The sequence below is a fragment of the Choristoneura fumiferana genome, chromosome 12, assembly GCF_025370935.1.
Source record: "Choristoneura fumiferana chromosome 12, NRCan_CFum_1, whole genome shotgun sequence".
NCBI lineage: Eukaryota > Metazoa > Arthropoda > Insecta > Lepidoptera > Tortricidae > Choristoneura > Choristoneura fumiferana.
In genome coordinates, this window is record NC_133483.1 from 18,248,330 (window position 1) to 18,274,204 (window position 25,875).

The 25,875-nt window shown below is 31.4% G+C and overlaps 1 long non-coding RNA gene across 1 annotated transcript; it reads right to left on the reverse strand.

Moving 5' to 3' along the window:
* Nucleotides 1–1,360: 1,360 nt before the first annotated feature.
* Nucleotides 1,361–23,312, reverse strand: LOC141433550 (uncharacterized). Its single transcript, XR_012451935.1, has 2 exons — nucleotides 18,042–23,312; nucleotides 1,361–17,948 (listed from the first exon to the last, which is right to left on the reverse strand). It is a non-coding gene; the product is annotated as an uncharacterized lncRNA (long non-coding RNA).
* Between the last annotated feature and the right edge of the window lie 2,563 nt (nucleotides 23,313–25,875).

The following is a 25,875-nucleotide window of genomic DNA, read 5'->3' on the forward strand; positions in this document are numbered from 1 at the left end:
AGAGATGAAGGTATGTGCATACTAAATTTCGCCCAAATCTGTCCAGTATTTTAAGTGTGAAGGAGTAACAAACACACACGTTTCCTATCTTTTTCTCTTATTATCTTTTTATCTCTTTCTTTATGTTTTGGTGTATACAAACCGGAATACCCACCATTTACAGTTTCCGTCGATCGTGGTTCTCCATAGATGTCGCCACCGCGTGCTGCCACATATCGATTCTAAATCCTTATATACCTTAACAAGTTTGTAAGTGACACTCGGTAGAACCCTGTCGCAGGGAGCCACTGCTGCCTTTATCAAGATTTTATTATAAGTGCGGCAAATGCTGACTGCGACAGGATTCTAGTGTGTCTCATACGACCTTGTCAAGGTATAATTGCTTTTTCTACCCTTTGGTGCCACTGGCTAGCATGATTATTGTGATTACTGTTACTTGTATTGTCACTCATTACGTTCATTTTTGACTCATTAGGCGTACTGAGTGATAAACAAGTGACACTCATGCTACGCTTTTTGAGAGTAGGAATATTTCACTTAGGAAAGAATAGTGCAGATTAGGTACATTCTCTGACAATAACTTTTAGTACTCGCTAGATTTTAAAAGTTGAATATCGGATCAAATCGATCTGAGTCCGTATTGTCTAACGCGCTGAGGTTCACAATCACATTCAACATCTGTTTCTACCCTTATACAGTGTGATAGAAAGAAGTTGTGAAAATTTGAATTATAATTCCAAGCGCGTAAGAAAATAAGCCCTCGGCTTAGGTATATTATTGTCAGTCTACTGCACCAGAAACTGGGCTATTCGATCCTAAGTCAATAAATCGCTTTAATTTTTCAAGGAAATTTTGCAAATTTTCTAATCGATAGAATAGTTTCACTTTGTACTGTTTATTTATATTATACTTTCCGAATTTCCTGAGTTAAAAATACTAAGTATTAAAATAATAAATTTAGAGATCAGGAAGTCAGGAAAGTACAATATTGTTGGTACGTTGTGATTTCTTATCCAGGTCATCTCAAAAATACTATGCAGTATAGATCTAATTGTATGTATTATATTCACCTCTTTGTTTTAAGTAACATCCAGCATGAGATTTTTTGTGACTTGTCAGTTTTCTCGTGATTAACGATGAGCAGCCAGTAACAAAATAGAATCATTTAATAAAAATTGGAAAAAGTGATTCATACTATTGATATTTGTTACTAACTGCGTTTTTCAAGGTTTAGAAATAAAAAAATATTAAATATATTCAATGGATGAAAAAATAAGTTGTACTGATTAAAAATCCAAGAATATAGAAAATATTTTCTTATTTCCTTCAGGGGATTATAGATAAATAATGAAACAACAGGTAGGTTTAAAATTGCCAATATATTTATGCAATATTTCAATCAAATTGTTTAATTTATTGATGGCCATCAATTTTTTTAATTTTAGTTTTTCATATTTTTTTGTTTTTTTGTCACGGTCAGTCAGTGTGTCTCTTTTTCGAATTTAATTATCATAAATGCATATTCAACAAGATCAGTAATAAAAAGGAGAGAATAAAATATTATTGATTTTTTTATTTTGCAAGGGTCATTTAGAGATTTGATAATTACGATTTTTTTTTATATTAATGATACTTTATTTTTTATCAAGACTATATTTGACTATGTTTTCGTTATTTTTCAGGTTTCAATTTAAAAAAAATAGCTGAAACTTAAATTATTTTTATCACAATTTTACATTGTTCAATATCGTTGCTTTTGAGTTTTTCAGTTGGGATTTGAATTATTTTTGTGTTGAGGTTTGTATCATATTTTATTTTAATACGAACATTAAATGATAAGTACATGATACTTAAAACAGTTTTATAACCTCTTTGTGGCAATTAAACCTATTTTTATTTATTTTTTGTTTTCTATACTTAATGGTTGTTATTGAATATTGTATTTGTTGATTTGTTTTTGTCTATTTTGATTACTTATTATGGTTTTTGTTTATTTTGTGTATTTTATATGGCGCTTTTTATATGGTTATTTCTTGTTTTTGTCAAACAGGATTATTTCAATTTTGATTTTTCATATTTTTATATATTGTGTTTTTGGTTATTATTTTATAGTTAAATATCTCGTTTTCCATCTAAGATATTTGTTTTTTTTTTATATAATTTATCGTAGAAGTTAAATATAAGTGATAACCCACTTCAGTTCTGACCAAAATGGGTGCGTAATCAGTATATTTCAACTGACGTAACTTATTCAACGTTGTATAGTATGTATTGTATAATTGTATGTATTGTATAATTTTATAGCAAATATCCAACTTTAGGATAGTGCTAGGTACCGTTCAGAGGCTAATAATAGGGTTTTCGGAACCCTAATTACAGTGCCTATTCTTAAAAAAATGTGTATGGACTTACCCCTAAATACATTAACGTTACTACCTCGCTGTTTGAATTTAGGTAACTCTACCTATCCGCGATCCGAGTCGAAGTAGATTAAAATAACTGTAAAAAGATACTTAATTAAATACACTACAATTGCAACTCAAGTTAATATATAAATAACAAATATTTAAATGACCGTGGAACAATACTGACTTACGGGTGACTTACAAAATGTCGTAATTTCCTGATGCTATACGGTGGGCTAGTAGCTAATGTTTGGAAAAACGATTAGTGTTGCTGCTAAGATGTCATGAGAACTGCCTCCCTCCGCCTCTCACTAAATCTGCTACCACCGGAATAGGACACGATCAGCTTAGGAGTATGTGTGTACTGGAAGAGATTCGTCATAAAGGGAACACTTACAAACTAAAGGTTACAAAATAATAATATTTTTATAGAAAATTATACGTTGTATACAAAGTATACAAAATGATTCATTTTGTTGTGCATCGTGAAAATAACGCAAAAAAAATAGCTACTTGTGGTAGCTTTTTAGAACATTTAAAATAAAAAATATCCTTGTACAAAGTACTGAGGATTAACATTTTGTCATTTAATAGCTAATTTAAATGAATGGTGTTAATTAAACGATCTGATTTTAATGAAAAAATGTTGTAGCGTTTTTAATACGTTACTTACTGGCATTTACCTATATTTCGTTATCCTCGCTACGTGTTGACCTCAGACTTAATGATGTGTACCTGATCAATGTTTAAATGTCTGTTGCAACTATACACTGTCGCGGGCGTAACGAAGAATAATTGTATACAATTATAACCGCCTTCTACGTCCCCGCGTCCGTAATTTTCTCTCTTCAATCAACTTGATGTTTGCAAAGGTATCTAAAATTCTGACTGGAAAAGATGGCGTTTAGGGGTAGACTTACAAACTAAACACAATTTTGATTTAAAACGAACAAAACAGAAATCAAAATTGAAATAAAATGTAAACTCTAATTGTTGTAAGGTCTACAAAGATAGAGCCGATTCTACACTGTATATAAATGTGTAGGATAGGATATAAGCTGGCTTACTCTTATTTATTCATTTTCAATCTTCTAAATTATCTACTTAGTATGAAGGTTATCTTCAATGTTTTTAATTTTGTTAAGTGTTTTTATACTCGTAGCTACTCCTTGGTAGACCTATTATTATTTTTTTACAACAGATTTGTAGAAGTTTCATAATTAAGTATATATGGTAGATAAAAAATCATCTATTTATAAATAAGAAAATATAATTGGCTACCTGCCTTATATTGTTTACCTGATAAGTTATAATATATCAATTACCCGATGACTGCTGATTATTTTACTGTAAATAAAGCTATATCATACTGGATATGTATGTTACTTTGGCTCTCCGATGAATCTCGAATTTTAAGTTTTACCCGAGATATTTCCGCTATTCCAGAAACGCGCCAACAACTGACTGTGTTTTAGAGCTATACTGAAAGAGATTTGTTTAAGTACAACTTACAAACTAAAATAAATTCACTAGCTGGTGGTATCACAATGTAGGTTTTCAGATATTTTTTATATCTTTATTCATCGTTAATAGATGTAAAGATATTAATTGAAATTCAAACAAACTCAGGAATTGTGAAGTACGATGAAAGTATTTCCAGTTTCTTTATGGTTGATGAGATGAAAATTGGCAAGTTTTTTTCCCGGTGGCAAAAATCGGAATCATAAGTTAGTTTAGTAAATTTGTTTATTAATATAATAAGATGTATAAAGCTTTACTTTTATTACCTGATGAAAGAACTCGCATTACCCATCGGCCGGTAAAGATTATTTATACGACTGTGAGATTGACGAGCATATTTTTATTTTTATTCTCCGATGAGGGAACCCTCCAAAATCCTGCTTTACGCGAAAAATTTTAGCTTTTACAAATGGCAGGGTGAAGGCTTATAGCAATACTGAAAAAGATATGTATAAGGACTAACTTAAACGCTAATAAATTAAGTTTTTATTCAAGTTGATTTAATATGATAAAATATGATACAGCCACATTTATCTTGAAGCCGTTTCTTGCGGCAAACGAAGTGTGCTAAATTCAAGTTGTTATTGATCCAAATTAAACAATGTATGTTGTATTATACAGGAGCAAAAGAAGAAAGTTGGGTTATTTTATTAGAACAATAATAGAGAATTCAGGGCTTAAAGAAATAACATCAGAATAATCAATTGGTACTTTGAGAATTATAGTTTTTAGTAAAAATAAAACCATAAATGAGGCTTACGCGGTATATAGCTATTATAAAGTTTTTTACCTGATAAATACCATCGAATACCCAATGACTGGTAAGTAGGCATTTAAAAGTATGCAGACAGGTCGACCATGTTTCTACTTTGGTTTTGTGACGTATCCCTCCTATGTTATTTTACGCGGCATACTTCTGCTTAAATCAAATCGTGAGAGGGAAGGCAGCATATTATGTTACTGAAAAAGATATGTATAAGGACAATCTTATAGACTAAAATAAATGCTCTGGTGATATTAACGCCTTTTTAATTCATTGATTATAACGTGTATACAAATGTCATAAGACTTAGGGCCGTTTCGTTTGGTAGTTGATGTGGCCCAACTGTTCTACTCTGTATTACACAGAATATACTTTAAACGTCAATATCGCAGACTCGAAAAATGTAACAAAATTATATTTTTATTAGTCGAATAATATTCTAAAATGTGGTTTGAATCTTGAATCAATGACAGATCGTTTTTTCTTAAAATGTCGACCTAGGTTTTAAATTTTGACATCATTGTGGCAGATAAAAAGGTAAATAAGGCTTGTTGTTAAAAGCAAAAATCAACAAGTAGGTAGGATTTCCTTACCTATTCAAATCTATTTAATACTGCCACAGATTTAAATTCAATTTTGAATCTAGTTTAAACAATTCTAATTTGCAAATGACAATTCTACAACTGCTCTATACACTACAAATTATACAAGTAATGGTTTGCTATCAAAAAATACGTGAACTAAGTACGTAAAAAAATATTTTGTATTCGTTGCCGTTTTGATCCAAATGACTTACAAATTCTTCATAATGCTGTGGGATGAAAAATTAAAATGTGGCCTGTTGAACACGGGATATATCTAAATTGGAAATTGGAAATCTTCTTTCGATGAATTCTTATTCAGTATGAAACGTTTTTTGAATTATCTGTCTTTTTCTATGATCACCTGAGAGTGGATTACTGGAAAAGATTTCAAATTAGATAAACTTACAAGCTAAAGGGAGTCGAAAAATTTATTTATTTAGGAAAATGCTTGAAAACAAAAAGTAATTAATTAAAGTTATAATTGATATATAATACACATATAATCTTTTTAAACGTCTGGATATTTCAACACAAAAATAAATATTTTGTACATAAGTCAAACATAAAACTTATATTTCTTAATATTTCGATGGTATATTTTTGCCTGAAACGTTAGATAAGATAACTTTAGTAGAATACTAAATGAAAGACACTGATCAAAATATTTATATGTCTTGTCTTTGTCTAATTACCCGGATTACTTTCGACTCTGGAAGAAATTCGAGATTAATAACTTAAACCTAAGGAAAGGGAAATAAAACTTCCTAGAACGAATATATTTAAAAATCAAACGACAGTAACTTTATAAAGTATTAATTGCATAAAAATACCTGTAAAGTGTAAAGAATTTATTTAAGTGTTCATCTTTGAATTATTTAAAAAAATCTTAGTAATTCGACCAAACGGTTCGAACAATTTCATAGAACAACGCAACATTTAAAAAGGTTAATAAGCATCGTAATATCGTCATATCATAAGGCACTTCGCTGAAATTAAATCGTGAATTATGTAAATATACTTTTCTATACTTATTCAAGAGCTTTGTATTACAATGAGAATAGGTTATATATACTGTATATAATTTCATTATTCACCCTCCTTTCATTATTTGATACAATTTACGATAGATTATTTGCAGGATAGTTTGATAAAATATCATTTATTTATGCTGCAAGCATTTTTATGTGATGGAATTAAATCCACTTTGTTTTAATTTATTATATTATTTTTGTAGTAGATCTAGTTTTGTAGAACTGTCATGCCGTCAAACGGTCAGATTTGGTATCATTTGTTTTTATTTCTATTTAGTATTTTTTGAGGCTACCAGCGCTTCGAAATTGACCATCCACTGAGAAGAAGCGCCGCAAGAAACTCTGTGGGAAGTCATTTTTTTTCAGGCTGTTTGTTTTTTAAGCGCCATTGTTTTATATTATTGCGCAAATTGCCATTAAAGTTAAGGAAGAGTGATTATGATTCATAGTAATTCATATTTTCCATGTAGTATTTTTTTTACGTATTTTTTTTTGTATGAATCAGTCTAGTCAGTAGTATGTCATTAATTGCTGAAGATGCTGTCTCTTTAACATGTGCCATAAATATAGTGCCTAACAAACTTAAATAGTAAATCCTGCTTAGACGATTCCATCTGATCGATTATTATTACGTTACGAAATAATATATCAAGGTTATAATAACAATTCTTAACTTTATTGTGTTCTTCTAAACTGTATTACGCTTTTAGATACTTAAACGTACTGCTTAGAAACTTGCTTATTTAGTAATGTTGGTAATTCGAATAGGTAAATTCTTATGATGCGTATGCTTTATCTATCATCTCTTATACTATAAAATCATTCTCTAACGTCTAACTCTGAAAGTCATTCTTAACTGAAATTATCCTAAAGTAAAAATAATTATTAATATTTCTAAAGCTTAAAGGTAAAACAGGTTGTGAAATTATACTATAAAAAACTTAAAGCCAGAAATTACCTTAGTATTAAAATAATCTTGTTCCTACCTATGTCATCGCCCGGATCAAGGTTAGTGCTAAATATACTTATTATAATAAAGAAATATTTAAGTACCTAAAACTTAAATCTAAACGTAATTTTAACCAATCGTATACGCTTAACTTATTATAATGGACCTTTGGGTATGGATAGGCATTTTCAAACGTTCATTCTTTGATATGTGTGTCCTTAAAAATATATTTGATCTACCTAATTCTCATTTTTTCTTTCATTTGGTTGTCGTTAGATTTTACCCTTCGTTAAAATATGTACAATCATTTCTTGTATTGTAGGTGTCACTTATTTAGAACGCTATTTTGCACTTAAATACACAAGAAGTAAAAAAAATACACCTAAAACATGCTTTAATACAAGTGCTTGTTACTCTTTGTTCCCTTAAAAAGTCATGCTTTTTTACGCTACTGTGGCAAATTAATTGTTAGTAGGTAGTCTAAATACTTTTGACGGATTAACTGAATACCTTTAGGTTATATGTTATATGTATATGGTAACGAATTGATGCACACAGTATCCCTCCCATAGCAATGATGAAGTCTATACATATGATACCGTTGACCGAAAACATTTGATGGAGTGAATAAAACATAACATAGTTATTAATCTTGCTACATGTAACTGAAATACTTGCTTGTAATGTATTATTAATTCTTACTATATTAATGTACCACTATGCAGGACTACATTTTGAAATGTAATTTTTCATTAATTTATCGTGTTTTAGTTTCAGGTTTTCCTGTTTTTGCATGCGAGACACATATCATCATAATCATTTAAATTAATTAAGACCCATTTTGGTAAGTAAACATGATTATTCATTACGAATTTGAAGCCAACAAATAATTATTCACAATTGGTAATATTATTTCCATTTTCATTAATTTAAATCAATACTGATTAATGGCAAGCATAAATTACTAACGCCGATTAATAAATAATAAATTAAATAATCATTCGTAAATAAATTTTGCATAGTGCAAACGTGAAAACATGCTTTGAAATACATACATACATAAGTGCAAACTTTAACGTGAAGAATGGATCTCCATGCCCGTTATTTAATTATAGTTATAGGTGTGACCTTTTGGCATATTATCATACTTGGAACAACTAGACATTATATCTAACTGGTGCTCCTAGAATTTTAATAAAATAAAGGGCTGACTATATAAGTTCTGCAATTATGACAAAATTTGTTATAAAGTACAAATAGTAGGAATAATTACCGATGTTCTATATAAAGTACAAATTGTTCAATTAATAATGAACTTTAAATATACTGACATATTTTGCAAAATTATCAACTACTCAACCTCATCTCATCTGCCTCTTTTATAACATCAGTTAAAGAGTCGGGACTCAGGAGGTATTAAAAAAAAACTAAACCATTGATTAAATCATGAAAAATATTGCCAGTAAAAGATTTTCAACTAGCGGATGACTTAGTAAATATAATTTAACACAACATTATTACACTTTACACTATTACATTATGGGCATCGTAGCAAAATGTATGAAAAGGAAAAAGTTATTTATTCGAAAATAATACTGCGGTTGAAGCCAGATAACATTCAGTTAATAGCAATACGATAAATCGAGGAAATATGACACGTACGGTTATTTTGTACACTATACTTTAAACGCTGACATTCTTTTTCTAACATGTTTAGAAAATAGTGCAACCAATAAAAAATAAGTTTTAGATTATTTTTATGATAAATTTTATATAACCAATGCGAAAACAAAATAAACATCCATTATAAGTATCGGCAAATGTTATAAATAATCGCAATAGAGTAATAAAAAAGATTAATAATGAAAAAGTATTTAAATATCAACTTTACCCGCAAATACCGATTAAACACAATAGTAATTCTTATTATTTTGTAATTAGGGAAACGAAGAGACAAATTAATTAAATTTTAAACATAGCACATGAGCTAGAACACTTTTATCAAAGATAAATCAAATCATGATGCAAAAAGTTGTTCGTTGACTTTTGTAAATCAAATCATTATTGTTCAGTATTAAAATTTAGTAAATAAATAAAATATTAAGTTTAGTTACAAATAGTTACTAGTTATTAAAATTTTGTTCACACACGTACCTCATCAATCAATTACTTAATGACTAAAATAAGTTCATTTAATTTTAACATCAACAAATTTTTACATTTCCAGCTACAGCGGAAATCATTGATTTTGTTTACAAAAGCCAACAAACTATCCAACACAAGTACATCCTAGTTATGCAATGAGCAAAAGGCGATAATACTGACGCATTAAAAAAATACGCAGAATGTGTTTAATTTCAAATCGATGACAATTGATTGAAAAACGGTTTCAGCACACGAACAAAGCTCATACACATTCATTTAAAACCGAAAGGGGTTTTGTGTAAGCACAGATTTGTAAGCCAAGGTTCCCACAGCATACCGGACTCCGAAGAATAAGCGCGCATACCACTAAATTTAATCGAGGATGTGTGTCACTTCAAAAAATTTCATAGGAACACTCGGTGTTAGTTCTAGCACAAAATAATATCAGTTCTATTAAAGACGATGCCATAAGTTAAAAATGCGTGGGGCCACCTAAGAACACTTGGGCAAACGAACGTTTTAACAACAGTCAAAGAGGTGAATAACCAAACAACTAATTCCAAAAGCGAAATTATTAAATTTGAAAGCTAAATCGGACCAAATATTGTGTTAATCACGCTTAAACATTCGTGCACCCTCATCAAGGCATCAAAAAAAATTCTATGAATAGCCTGTGTACAAAATTCTACCAATGAAATCTAGATTCTGAAGTTTAGAAGCAAGACAATCTACGAATAGGTACGACCAAACTGAACACTTTGTACAAGACGATTGCCATAATACTATTTGCGTGGAATCTTAGTAGCTTGCAGGAATTAAACGACACTATCTAAAATATACAATCATAGATCAGTACGACACACTCAAAATACCATATTGATCTTGCGTTAAGGGAAGGCAAAAATTACACATCCAATGGGAATCAAATTATTTATGACAGCTGTTAAGAGTTTTAGTTTTAGACTAACGACAATAGACAATAAGTAAATAAAATATAATAGAACACATGTACCCTTACTTCATTCTAATTAGGTCACTCTTGCGGAAAATATCAATACCTGATAGCACGTCAGAATACTTCCGATGCGTTGTCAGCCAAATTGGCCATTCATTTTTACTAATAGATTCTCAAACATTCTTTATGTCCAAATATATATCCGTATTAATGATTTACCTTCTCATTATTTAAATAGCTTCGAATAAATACATTTGCGATGAACGTGATTTTATGACTGAATTTGAGCTCTAAAATTCATAATATATTTTTTTAACTATTGTGACGAATATATAAATAGTTCAGATTACCCAAAATACACATAGCTCTATTAAAAATATCTTTTTGTAAATAAATTCTTATATCGATGGTGTAAATTAGTCACTGTATTCAACGAAATGTAGAATACAACTTTATCGTAACCATATAAGAGAATAAAATTTAAAAAAAGACCTACGTCTCATTTATGATTTTTATAAGCATTGAAAGCAAAATATCCATAAGGAATTCCCATTGCTTATAAAAATATAAATGAAACCATAACTGTTCACTCTTTCACTTCTAAGATAAGACACAACACTAAAACACTTTTCTTCAGTATTTTCTTGACGAAAATGATAATCTTGAATTGCTTTTCGACTTTTGTTATCTATAACTTGGGTTTATTTTCACTAAATTACACAATAGTTTTAGAAAATGACACTTGAGAACTTGTAAACTTTTTAGTCTTGTTACCTATTGTTTTTTTTTCTTTAAATTTCCCAAAAATATTTAATTCCACATTCTTCACTTCTAAAAGCACCACATCAAAGAATTTCTTGACATTAATTGGCATTTGACTATTCATCTTAAACCTAACGTTTTTGTGACATACATAACCTATGCAATTTATTTTTAGTACACAACACTTAATTATGGACGTCACTTGTTCAAACAATTCCTACAGTCCGTATTAGAACCAGTATAATCACAATTAACTTTCCTAGTTACCTAAACCCAACAACACTGATCACTTTAGTGATATCACTAGCTTTATAACAAACACGCTATTTCACAACCTAATCCATTTCCTGCGTCTTAAATTTATTAAGAATTTCAAATATTTCATCTGTAGGCGTTATTTTTTTTCTAATTCTCAGGCTTCTTGTTATACTAGTTTCAAAATTTTTCATCTTCACCGACAATTCTTTAGTATTCTTTAATATAGTTGTCTCAACCATCACTTAATTTCTTTCTAAACCGTTTCGACCGTAATACTGTTGCACTACACTGGCCTACTTTCCGCACTGCACTTAACTTTCTACCAAGTGCTGAGTATTTATCTACAATTGTTAAAATAGCTACTAGAACGTTGATTACGCTACATCTACCTTTCATGACTTCACTAAAACGCCACATGTCACTTCTGAAATAGCGACCATATTTCTAATTTATTTCTTTCCTTTAGTTTATACTATAATTTTATACAGCACTTCACTCTATGGTGTAACTTCCTCAACACCTGAAGTTGTTTTCTCTGGTTCGATTAACTCTTTGGGTTAGGTAGGATAACTTTGTATCAACGGCAACGTTGCTTATAAATCACTTAATTTTGACTAGGTAATTTAAATACAACACATTGTTGACTATTTACTTCAAGAAAATTCTCACTTTCTTTGTTTTCCATACGATGATCAACTTCAACATCACTACCACTATTATGGTATACACTCAATATTTCTTTGCCTGCGTTAACCACCTTTTATTATTGTCTCCTGTTAAAGTTCTGAGACTAATTTTGTCGCCTAACAGATTCTTTTTACGTTAACTGAAAGTTACGTATGTATGTTAAGTTTAGTTTATTTATTCATTCAATACATCATTACATTATAATTTACGTAAATGTCATATGTAGATGATGATCATTATTTCGATCATAATTAGCTTAATTTGAAATATAATTTTCCTGTAGAAACCATAAAAATCCTAATTCCTGTTGATGACGCTTTGGTATAGTTGAAATTTATTCGTAGTTAAGGTTTTTAAACCGTCAATTTTATAGTACCTATGCTTTCATTTCCCGAATGCTTAACTTACAAACTACTTAATCTCCAAACCATGTTTCTTATTTTTCTGGTCATTTCTTAAATCATCTGAATTTTACCGACGTTTGATATACCATTCATTTATAAGTCTTAAAAATATCCGCAAATTTTACATTTCAAATCGATTATATATTTATATAGCACGAGCTTCTTAACTTAAGAATAAGTCTTAATTACAAAAACATTTCCTTTTCACTGCTGAATTATTCTCTCACTAAACTCCTCGGTATTATGGGTTGTACTCTTTACCATGTAAAACTCATCCTTTTCAATAAATGTTACTGACTTATTCTAATAAATATAGACATATAACTAGTCATTTGTCATCCTTAATATTAACAACTATTATTTAACTAACTAAAACGAGACTCAGCCTACTGCGTTCAGTCATAGTTTCTTACTCTACTCTCCTTAGCTTACTTATTTGTTAACTTTCCTAGTCTTCTCTAAACTTACACCTAGCTCTGATGCTAGTTTTACTTTTGTACACCACGCTCTTATGATTTCCTGTGCCTAACTTTCGTTACAACTTTCCTACACCACTCTCCCATGATTACCTTTGTTTCCCTCGTTCATTCGTACTTTCCTACTGTCTTAAGATTGCCTGTGCCTTCCTTGTTCGTTCGTACCTTCCTACTGCACTCGCCTTTGCTTCCTTCGTTCATTATATTTTTCTACTTCACTTTCCGATTGCCTTTGCTTCCTCTATTCGTAATTCGTGGCTAGTCTCCTACTCCAGTCTACTTAAGTTTGACTTTGCTTTCCTTGTTTGTAATAACTTTCTAACTCTAATCCCCGCAGATTGTCTCTGCTTTCTTTGTTTGTGCGTAGTTACTCCACTTTCTTAAACATATCTCAGCCTACCTCGTTTATTCGTTCTTTACCATAGCACTCTCCTAAGCTTACTTCTGCCTCCTTCATTCGCTCATACCTTGTTGCGTACTGCAGCTCTTACATTTTCATATCTTAACCAACATAAACTAAAACCAGACTACGCTTTCTACCTCGCTCTTTGTTCGCTTCACCTTGTCAACTTCAACTCTTTTTCCGTTTTCTCTACTATAACAGCCTAATATTACGTCTTCCTTTATTTATACCATCTTAGTCTACTTTCCTCGTCTAACTTGCCTATTCAGTTTACTCATATTTCCGTAGTCCATAACACTAAACTTGCCTCCTTATTTCAGTAAAATGGTTCTCTACTCCCATCGTCCATGAATTCTAAATTCTATTTTTTTACTCCGCTCAGCGTATTCGTACCTTCCTATTCTCCTCGACAAAATTTACTCTGTCACTAAATTACAGTCCCTTACTCCACAATCCTCAGCTAGCTTCTCTCACTCGTTAGCCGATCTCTGCTCATTCCTTAAACTAGCTAACGCCACGCAATATTATTTCCCTACTCACTTGCATTTACTACGCTACTTTCCTCAATCACACTCCCACCCAACTCGTTTGACTATTCTAGGCTATTCCACACAGTGTCAGTTTCCTACTTTTTTTCAACTATACTACTCTGGTCTGGTGAATCAAATGGCTCACTTAAACTATTACATGCTACTTTGCTGAATCAAATTTCTCTACGTTTTGCTTAAACTACGCTACAGTTTCCTATTCGCTCACAAAAATATGCTACTCTTCTCTGCTCATTCGCTTACTAGTTACCCTACTCCGCATAACGACAGTCAATTTTTATTTCCTACTCGTTCACTTTAGCTAGGTGAATTAGCTCAATAATGATTTCTTACAGCTTGTCTAAATTACTTTTGTAACCTACAGACGTCAGTCTATAATGTTCCATATTATATGGACATAAGTTTAAAGATAGAACTTATTTTACTAAATAAAACTATTGTATGCACAGAATAAGACTATTTAAGTTTCAATTTATCAATAACAAATATTTAATTTACCAAAATATTTAAATTAGATCACAGGTAATACTGATCTGACGTATTAAGATACGAGGTTTTTCAAGTAATTTTAACACGAGTGATGTGATATTCAATGCAGGAGATTTGTATATTGATTAGAAGCGGTTTAATTAATAGATAAAAATAATGGAGTTTAATGAAATTTTGTGAAAAATACTTAATTTCTGAAAGTAAATTCTCCTTAGGAGGACTGTGGTCATTCTTGGCAATAAATTTGAGATTATTTAGTCCTGTAGTGGCTATTTAGACCAACTATTTTAATGGTAAGTCTTGCCAAATATGTACTTATATTTTATAGACTAACAATGTGGCAGTCAGTTTGACTAAAACTAAGGCAGATGCAAGTCAGTGGTTGACCGGTACCAGGTGATCCGGAAACTACTTATTGGTAACCAATAAGTGGTTTCCGGAATATGATGAACGATTGAAGTTTACATTTACATACTACTAAAGTTGGGTTTGTTACTGCAGGTGTATTGCGATCACAGGTTTGATCCAGGAACAGCTTCGAGCTATAACTGATGTCCCTTTGAATGTCCTCTCTTATGACAGAATGTTATGTTCTTATTATTACCTAACAAGGTAAAGTTAGTATGCTCCTTTAAGGCTAACGCAGAGGAGGCTAAGCCCCAGTACGAAATACCTTTTGCCTCACGAGCTTATCGTAGACTATTGACAGATAACTTTACAAAACTCTTATTACTTTCTTCATTTAATCTTATTTTATCTTCTCTTTATTATTTAATTAAATTATATACCTATAATAAATCTATTCCCATTACACTATATTTCTTATTTTAAACTTCTAGCAATCACATGGCCAATTTTATGACTTAATTAAACAAGGTATCAAATTGTAACGGTGCAGGATACTCCTTAAAACCGTCTCATTCACAAATATATATTAAGATTTGACTTTAGCCCTATAAAATATCAAAAAAATAATGTAGAATATTCATATTTATGTATTAAATAAATGATCCTTACGTATTTTTCTTGGTCTTTATCTTTGTCTTTATTATTCTGTGAATTATTTGGTTACTTGTGCAGTTTCATTCAGAATTAACAGACGGTGATTTGTTATTGTATTAGATCGCAAATAAATATTTAAAGACTTTCGAAGAAGAACAACTTTCCTACAAAAACGAAGGAAAGGAAGAGAAAAAGTGGAGGGGAAGCGAGGAAATAAAAACCGCAGCGCGCGAGGGATCAGGGCTTTTTTGACTTCTTTGCGAGCGGCGGAGGAGGGAGTCGTGTTAACCAAAACTCTAGGGCTAGAATCTCTGCGGCGGCCATCATCCAGAGACCAGACAATGTGAGGTCAGATACGTATTTTTTATCTTGTGCAACAAATCCTGTAAGTACGTTTTTTTGATTAACTTATTTACTGTTGTGTGATATGTGTGCTTAGGGACTTGCAAATAAATTATTATTTTGTCTGTAGTTAACACAATTATAAGTTATCTGCTTTCAACAAATTTAATTATAACACTTATATATGACAATATTTAGTCAAAGCTACATAGGCATGATAAAGTTCTATTCTTGACAGGGGAACGCTTCCATGTACTGAGAGCCAGACTAAGTATATCATATATTATGTGAATTATCTCTGCTGTCGCCAGATGATTACAATAGCAGTATTGAAATTATAGACTTATGAAGTCTTTATTATGTGGGTAATCTGTATTGTAGTTGACTGTATGGACGGGGACCAAACCTCATCCAATAGATATTAATTTGGTTGGTATTCTGTAACAATTATGTGATATTCGTAGGTAGTGAATGGATACTACTCGTGAAACTAATGTATTGCTTTTTGTTATTATATAAGAACCGGTCTATTTCGTTATCATAATATCCTTACAGTGAGGGTATTTTTTCTGTATGTTCTCGTTATAGTATAGCAAATGGAAACTGTATTTTATTCTCATTTTGTCTATATCTTTTATTTAACTGTGTTTTTATTTTATGGTATTTTTATTTTACTGTTTTTATTTTAGACTGTGTTGTTACTAATCTTGTGTTCTTCCCTTCTTAGCATACTATAAATATAGGTCCGTTATTATATTTCGGTGTTTTAAATTTCGTGACGTTAATAAACTTCTCTGATCTATTACTTTGATTAATGCTCTTAAAACTTTACATATTTTACAATATCCTACAGTAATCATTTATACGAATTGCCCTTGCTCCTCTAATATCATTCCATAACATACTACAGCTTTCAATATTCCTAGTCGATATTGGTTATTTTCTAAGTAATATGCTTAGCTGATTTATATGTAGGTAGATGATTAATTGTAGCCTAAATTCTGATCGACCGATCTTTACTCCTCACTAAACGTACTATCGGTTTAGGACGCGGACACAAAGAAGTGTCGATTAATTAATTTAGGTACTAGACGACCACTAGACGATCACCGGGCCAAATCACACTATAATATTGTAGGTCACATACATTGCATATAAGCTTAGGTTACATACGTACGTAGGTTTCATAGCTTAGGAACTTTATATTAAGTGTAGGAGCTTCTAGCTTTCCGGAAGTCTTGAACTTTTAGGAGCTTTAAGATTTCCGAGCTTTGAAGTTAGCTTTAAATAGAGTATATTTATTTAGTTTTTAATTAGGGTAAAAAAGTTTTATTGGGGGGGTTCGTTACAAACTTGATTTACAAGTTTAGGTATTTTGTAGTTTGAGGACCCATAATAAGTATATAATAAGTAACTAAAAGATTAATTGATTATTATTTAATTAGGATTTATATATAGGTACGTCAGCGTTGAAGTAGACGGGGAAAGGTACAATTTGTTCAACTAGAGCTCTCTACATGCTCTTCTAAACTAGCCCAGCTCAGTTATAGTTAATTACTTCTCACTTGAATAAGCCAATAGAAAGAGGGTTCCTGACTCACTCGCCTAAACTGTGGTAACCCGCTTAATCACGGTTCCCTATTCTAAAAACTTTAAACATTTAATTTCCTTTTTTAAAAATGTTGTATCTATCGTACCTATGTAAAGATTATTGCACCTGCTTAGAATATTACTTGACCGTTTTTATTTCCAATAAATCTGCCGCAGAAGTCACACATTTTTTAAATTGTTTTATAAATTCTTTAATATTGCCAAGGTTATTGTCATGTCAGTTTTTTGTACGCATACTTTGTAATGTCACTCAACCGCTGTATATTCGCAAAATATTTAATAAGAACTTTTTCTGAACACATTTTTTTTTCAAGTGATTCCTCTAAAATACGAGTATAAATTACTCATTTTGTGTTTCTACAAGTACTTTCCAATATCGTGATTAAAAATGTACCATTAGTGCTATTTCGATCACAACCACTTACCACTCTAAAAATTCGTTGCGTTACGATCATTTCTTTGGAATTAGCCTGTCATGCTGTTCAATTCATTAATTTGGTAATTTGTACTAATTATTTGTCATGGCCAACCATTGGTGGTAAAGTAATCTTTCAAATCGTATTTGTAAGTAATAAGTATTTGGCAAATCCATAATTTTTTCATCTTAGTTTTCCTTCGACACTATTAAAAACTATCAGGTACTGCTTGTCAAATATTTGCCTATTTTATTCTATTGCTGATGCCTACTATAAATAGTCTCTTGTACGTTCTAAGCTTCGCTCTGTCTGGTCATCAATTTTAAAAACATCGTTTTTCGAAGCAATTTTTTATTCTTATTTGTTACTCTCAATCGGCATACTATTAAATACTCTAGATATTTTGTATTCTAACCGATATTTAAATCTAAACGTTTTTCTATCAAACTTAAGAAGTCGGGTTTTCTTTCTTCTATTGTTTTGTTCTATTACTGATTATGTTCTGCTGTAGTCCTAGTATTATTTGCGCCGTTTTTACCCTGATGGATAACACATAATATAGCATAGTTTGTATCTTTCATTTAGTTACGGTCAATGACGTTAATATTCTAAGAGTTAACTTTCTAAATGTGTTACTTTTCGCAAAAATATAGAATCCGTTCCTTAGAATCTCGTTACAATAGTAATGTTCGAAGCGTTGTTTTAGCTTTAGGCTTATTCGTAAAAATGTTTCATCAGTTTTTTGCGACAAAATAATTCTTTTATCTTAGGGTTCAAATTTTACTGTTGTGTTAATTCATAATTCTTACTGAACTTGCTTTCTGTTCTGGTTCACTTATTAATTTTTAGTCGATTTGTTACTCTGTAATCATATATGATGCACTACGTAAGTCTACGTTTATTTGCAGCTACGTATACCTTAACTGATGTAATCGACTTCTAGTAAAACTTGTTTCTACTTTCCATCCAAGGATTATCAATTTTTCTACTATATTTTTTTTAAGCTCTCGTTCACCTGTATTCTATTACTCCTTCCGGAAAAATTCTTGCTAGTTCTTTGCCCTATTCATTAGCTTCTGATTATTTTCGCTTTTTTGTGATATGCACTTCTAATGAATAATATCTACGCTTTTTGCGTTTTGCCTGTATAGTAATTATACTTTTCTTATTTAACGACTTTAAAAGTTGAATCAATTAACAGTACTTTTTAGTCTTATATAATTTCCTTAATTAAAAGGTAGGTAGTCTTCGGTTAAATCCTGTCTTAGACTAGGTTTCTAGTTTGTACTGTAGTAAAAGGGTTATCAATTGGATATTGCAAAATGATTAATTGGTCGTTTTCAGTCAGACTGTTTTAGAGTGTAATTTTTTATTCGTAAAAAATGAATCATTATCATCAATTATTGCATTTGGTTATTTCCGTTTTATCATATACCACTGCTATAAATTTATTGTTCAGTTAATGTCTTCCTTGTTTTTATCTATTTTTTTATAATAAAGATTATCAATGCTATTTTCCATATAATTGTGATATCTCACAAGTCAGTGTCTAATTTACACACGTGTTCTAAAGTTGTATAAAAATGTTTCATTATTTGAATATAATTTCAATTATATGAAATGTTTATAATTGTTACTATAAAATATATTAATTGTCATCATATTCTTCTTCAATATAGTTGACATCTTTGTCTTAAGACTTATTATTAAGAAATCGCTTTTATGCTGTTCTCATTGAATTTTTTGTGACATTAGTGAGTCATGCAATATAAAATTGTACCACATAAGACAATAACTTTAGACAACATTTTGTGAATCAGCGTATATTTTATAACATTGCTTATTTTAAATAATTGGCTCACGAAGACTGTACCTAAATTTGAACTTTTTGATTTTTTCGCAATATTTCGAACATTGCCTATCCTCGTGCTTGTCTGAACTGCCTATATTCGTACCAGCTCTGGCCAAATTTTCTAATTAATTAAGTCACTAATACGGACGTGTGTAAGTCTAAGTAGAGGGAGAGTTTAGCCATTCAGTGATAATTGACATGTTGTCTTATGTTTAAATGCCTAAATTATTTTTAAATGTAATTTTTAGTCAATGGTTTCGGGAAACGTACCTTATTTTGTGTACAACTCTTTATTCTCGACGTAATGTTTTTTTAATATCTTAAAATATTAATAATATCAAGAATTATAAATTAAATAATTTATAGGATAGTCCGTTCATCTCCACTTTTGAAATTAAAATGAAATGTTCCGTTGCGATTTACATATTTACGAGTAAATTAAGTAGAAATCAAGCTTGAAAATTAACCCACTGTGATTTTACGAACTAAATCAAATTGAACAAATCGCTATCAGTTCATCTTTACTTGACTCAAATATAAATATATATTATTTAAGACGACTAAAGATGGACCAACTTGTGGCATTATTAGGAGTAACCTTGAGATTATTATGTGATATGTGGTATTGTAGTAATTTATATAAATCAGTTCATCTTTACTTGACTTAAATCGCCCTTTAATTATTATTATTTAAGACGACTAAAGATGGACCGACTTGCAGACGATATTATAAATATTTAATTATTCATCAACACGCTTTAGATTATGTACCATAAATTTTATTGTTTTTAAGATTCTTCTAAATTATAATAATATTCTAAGAATTTTTTTGAACATTAAAGAATTAAAAAAAAAAACTTAAATAAGTAAAACATTTGTACGTGGAGCTTCAACTTGAACCTTGAACTAAACTTTTTGCTAAAACTTGTTTTACGTAGAAGTGACTCAAATTGTTTAAAAAAGATTATTCTAGACGACTAAAGACCAATGTAGACGTAGTATTACTGTAACTTTAACAATTACAAGTAGATTTAGTTCTATCTTTAAGCATTAAAATAAAGTCATACCTAGAAATTTTATGAATAAAATCAAACTTGTCAAGTAGCCAATCAATTCATCTTTTTCCGGTCCAAATCGCTATTTTGTGCCTACTATTATTTAAGACGAAGTAGGTAGAATGGACTGATATGCAGCCATATTTTTACTTACTTATAAAATAGGTAACTTAAAATAAAAAAAATTCAGTAATCATCAACAAATAAAATAAAATAAAACTAAAAATATAGGTATATTCATTGTGGGTTATCCTTCGACTTGACTTTATATTTTCGTGTTATAAATAAAATGTCACAGTAATATTTTTATTATCACAAAATAAACATAATAACACTACTCAGTATTATGTACAAGGTGTAATCAACCACGATAAGCAGCTAATAAAAAAATATGACATATTTTTTTTCCGAAACTAATTCCCTATTTACTAAAAATAAGGGCATAAATCTCAACGACAACCACGCCTATCTAACTTTTATCTTAAACTTAAAACTAAATTAACCCTACACTTAAAGACAAGAAGTACCTCAATATCACATCCGTTTCCGACCTTTGTTTTAAAAAGTTATTTGTTTCGCAATTGTCTTGTTCACCTGCAATCACTTTAGATTTCCTTAACTTAATGCTAGAATTATACCTATTTAAATATCAGTAACAAAATCAAAACAAATTGCTTTTCTCAATTTATAGTGCTAACACGAGTTCCTGCCATTACCTACGTACCTAACCTATCAATCTACCTATAAAATGGTAACAGCTAAATACCAAAATAAAAAAAATAAAAAACTTATCATAATGGAATGATTTCAAACGCTACCTCCATACTGTTTGACTCTACCTTTTGCTAACGCAATATCACCTATTGTTATTACAGACCGTATCCTCGTCAGGTAGGTTGACTGAACAATGGTACATTGTTTTAGTATTATAAATAAAGCAACAAACATCGTGCTTTTTATATTCCAGACAATTGAGAAAGCTATTTCAAATAAATCACAGGGCCGTTTGTCAAAATATTTTTGGACAAATTTCATTTCCCAAAAAACTTATCGCACTAGTTTCATTTCCCAAATGAATCTTTGGTAAATGTACATTTCTATTTAATTTGTATAAAAAAATTGCACCATTTACTGCAGGATAGATAAGGTATAAACTGTGATCCCGCAGAAACAAATTGCTACTAGAAAAGTAGGTTCGGTAAGGTTAGAACATGACCAAGAAAAAATGTTAATGTTTGTTAAAAAAATTACATGCCAAAAAGGCTTTTGCTAACTACAAAATTGCGACATTTGGCAAATGAAAATCTGGGTAAAATAGTTTGAGATGTGATATTTTGGGGATTAATTTTTGACCAAACAAATTTTTTATTCAAATCACAGACATTCCATCTATATTCACTTCAAAACATGTTATCAATACGCGTAGAAACTGTTTACTTAATTCTTTATGAAATCATTTGACCTTCAGAAAACTAATTATGCCTACTAATTAAGATAAATCTAAATAGAGGAAGTAGGTATAACTTAAATTAAAACACGAAACTTAACCTCCAAGGTCATACCTTAATAATACTGCGTAGTACCTATTAACTGAACGCCTACCTATCTGTTACTGCGTAGTTTGCAAAAACTAACGCACCTAAAGTCAAATAGGTCTTAGAAGTAACTAAAAGCACTAAAAATAAGTTTGTTGTGAATTCTATTTATAACACGTACCTTACGTATATCCTTTTGAATTGCCTTGATCCAATAAAACTTTAAAAACCGGGCGATGACTGCTGATATTTAATTCCTCCCTCATTTCGCTTCGACTTAACTCCATATTGCAATTGCTTATTGTAATACTTGCTTAGAAAATACCTTGATATTTTAGACTATTTTGAAGTACCTCACTACAACAGTAACCTATTGGTTCTGGCGGGGCGGCCGCGTTCACTTCTATTTATATCCTCTTTGTACCAGCATGGAAAATTCCAGAAGCTTCGAATGCTACTAAATGAAGAAGTCGCGTTGTCCATGAAAACGAACAAATCGAACGCAGTTTTAAGTTTAGCTGTGTTCTCAATGCAGTTATTTTGTTGCTGTCCTTTGCGTCCGAACGCGATTTGAGATTAGCTGAACAGAGAAAGCGAGAGAATAGGGCGAATGTTCTAGAAAGGACCAGATGCGCATGCGTGAATTTGTGATCTGAACAGTTCGACGCTATACGAGGGAAAGAGTAGGAGCAGTGGACGATTCTGGAAGTTATCTCCCGCTGCGATCAATAATGCCACGAGAGTGCAGTGGAAAATTTAAAAAATAGGACTCAACTATTTGTCGCATTACAAGTATTACAACTGCTGTTTTGTTTTAAGAAATATCCTTAAAAACTAAAATAAGAAAATGGGTAGCCGTTAAATCGATAAAATTGTTGTTAATATGTATATACAATTAAACGTTAATTGGCTTTTATGAATGTACATACATGTAGACTTAGTTAAAAATGTTGCACATAAATTTATTAAACTTATAAATATCGTAGGTGCATAATAATGTTGTGGAATGGTTGTAGTTAAAACAATGTAAAAGCGAACGCAACCAAACTAAAATGTAATTAATAATGCAAGCAATCAACGCAACACTGCCTATGCTATAAATTAATTAAATTACATAAACACTTTCAATGCAATAGATGGCTTTAATTACATCCCACCCTATATATACGTCCCACTGCTGGGCACAGGCCTCCTCACAGAATGAGAGGGTTTGGGCCATAGTTCCAACGCGGGTCCAGAGTGGACTGGGAACTTCACAGACCATTGAATTAATTCGCAGATTTGTGCAGGTTCCCCACGATGTCTTCCTTTATCGTGTTGTTAATTTCGATAAACTCAGAGATGCGAACCCGGGTTTTAACCCACGATTCTCTGCTCGAGAGGCCATAGGACTGACCACACCCGCGCGGGAACTATGGCCCAAGCCCTCTCATTCTCAGAGGAAGCCTGTGCCTATAGTGATGAATGTGTGTAGGTACTATACCTACTCGTATGGGTCTCTTATCATTCCGAGTTCAAACTCGGACGTCAAGGTCTCAAGGTTTATCTATTTCGGATTCCGGTGCCTTACTGTCTAACGCACAGGAAATCATCGTTTTCATCGTCTCTTTTTCTCACACGATATGGGTTGAGGGTAGAAAGAAACAGTGAATGGGATTGCAAGAGTCTGGAAGACAATACGGCTTCAAGTAACACGTACTGGCCATACTTGTATGGTGATTTTAAAAGTAATGCGCAAAAAAAGTACCGTTACTTGATAATAAAAGGCCCATTGATGCCTCTCCAAAGAAGTGCCGTTAGCATAAAGTCACAATGCTTAAGGTAGGTACCATGAATTTATGTTCGCAACATTTTACTAAGCAAATCCTTATGAATATTCTATGTTGCTCATTATGTTAAAAACTCCGATTAATCTGTCATCTCCCAGGATAACAGGATCAAAGGAATTTGGCCACAAATTTGTGCCTCTGGGAGAGGACAGGTTAATGGTTTACAAAGTTAGGACTCTACATATAATTAAGTATATATGTTCGCATAAAAGTTGTCCAAAATAAAAAGGAAAACTCATTACCTTCTATCATCATCATCATGACCGCTTGGGACAGGCCTCCTCTCAGACTGAGAGGGCTTAGGCCGCAGTTCCCAAGGTGGCACAGCACGGATTTGGATTCTAAGTTCAGGCATTTTTATTCTAAACAAAAATTTAACTCTATTTCTGTAATAATAACTATGTACTTACGTTTAAAGCGTCATGGTGTTTTCTCAATAGTAAACAATATTATTATTATTAAAACAATCAAGAAAACCTATGATACGAGTATTTCACTTGTCTTTGTTCATTTCACAATATTATTTAAAAACCCATTCACTGCGCCTTAAGAAAACATTACACAACATTATTTATATGTATAGGTAGAGTCATTACGATGACGCGTGCCGTGGTTCTTATTACAATGTCATTAATGTCTAATTTTGACAAAATCACGCGTCTTCGTGGATGGCACTAGTTATACCTATGTACCTAGCTATTTTGATGACGTGTCGGTATTTTTTGTTTCATTACTCACGTGACATTATAGGTACATTGAAAACCACGATCTCTTCGGAGAAGGAAAACGTGACGAAACCTGCACTCACAAAAACAGATTAGATACAGTGAGAAACGGATGTACAAAGGCGAATAGACAACAGAAAAAAGAGTAGACTAATTAAGAGTAATTACCATGTTCATACCGACATCAAAACAAAAATTTGAGATATAAAACGGGTAAATTACTTGTAGTTGTGCAAAATTCAGTCATTGTGATGACAAGCAATTGCACGAAAACGAGCAATCTTGCACAATATTGTGTATTTGTGTATCTCAGAATTATGTGACGGTATTTAGTATTTACTTAAAATACATGACCTTGATTATGTTTGACTAATAGCGTGACGTGACGTCATTTGTCATCATTTGAGACCTACCAATCGATTAAAGTCGATGTACTCATGCCCGAGGGTTCCTGTGTAGAATTCATCCAGTGTTAGTCACGGAAGTGCAAATTGCACGGACGGATTCGCGAGCAAGATAGTTAAGTAACACAATACTTATGTAAAACATGCACTCCTACCTCTGACTCATTATGTGATACCAATTATATATATATATATATGACCTTGATTATGTTTGACTAATAGCGTGACGTGACGTCATAGTCTTTGAGGTGTCATCAGGCTAAGTGGCTAAGTACCTACCAATCTTAAGAATCTACCAAGTGCAAGTCGGACTCGTACTCATGCACCGAGGGTTCCTTACAAATTTGTAGAACATCCAGTGTTAGTAACGGAGGCCCTCTCGTATGATAAACGATTTTTTGGCAGACGGAGTCGCGAAGAAAAGCTAGTAACTAAATAACAACTAAGAAGAAAAATCATTACTCAAAGTAAAACATGCTTACTTACCTACTCTCTGACTCAAAAATCACCCCATTCGTAACCAACACCTGCTTGAAGCATCAAAATTCCGTTTGGATTCAGATACAATAGGTACATACACGAAATTTTAACAAAGACGCGTTGTATTTCTAAAGAAGACTTATTCTTTACGTCCCTCATACAAAAGTAGAGAATGTCCCCTCGGGGTCTCCCCTTATACCCTAAACATAATAATATTGCTTTAACAATAGAAACATATTATTCT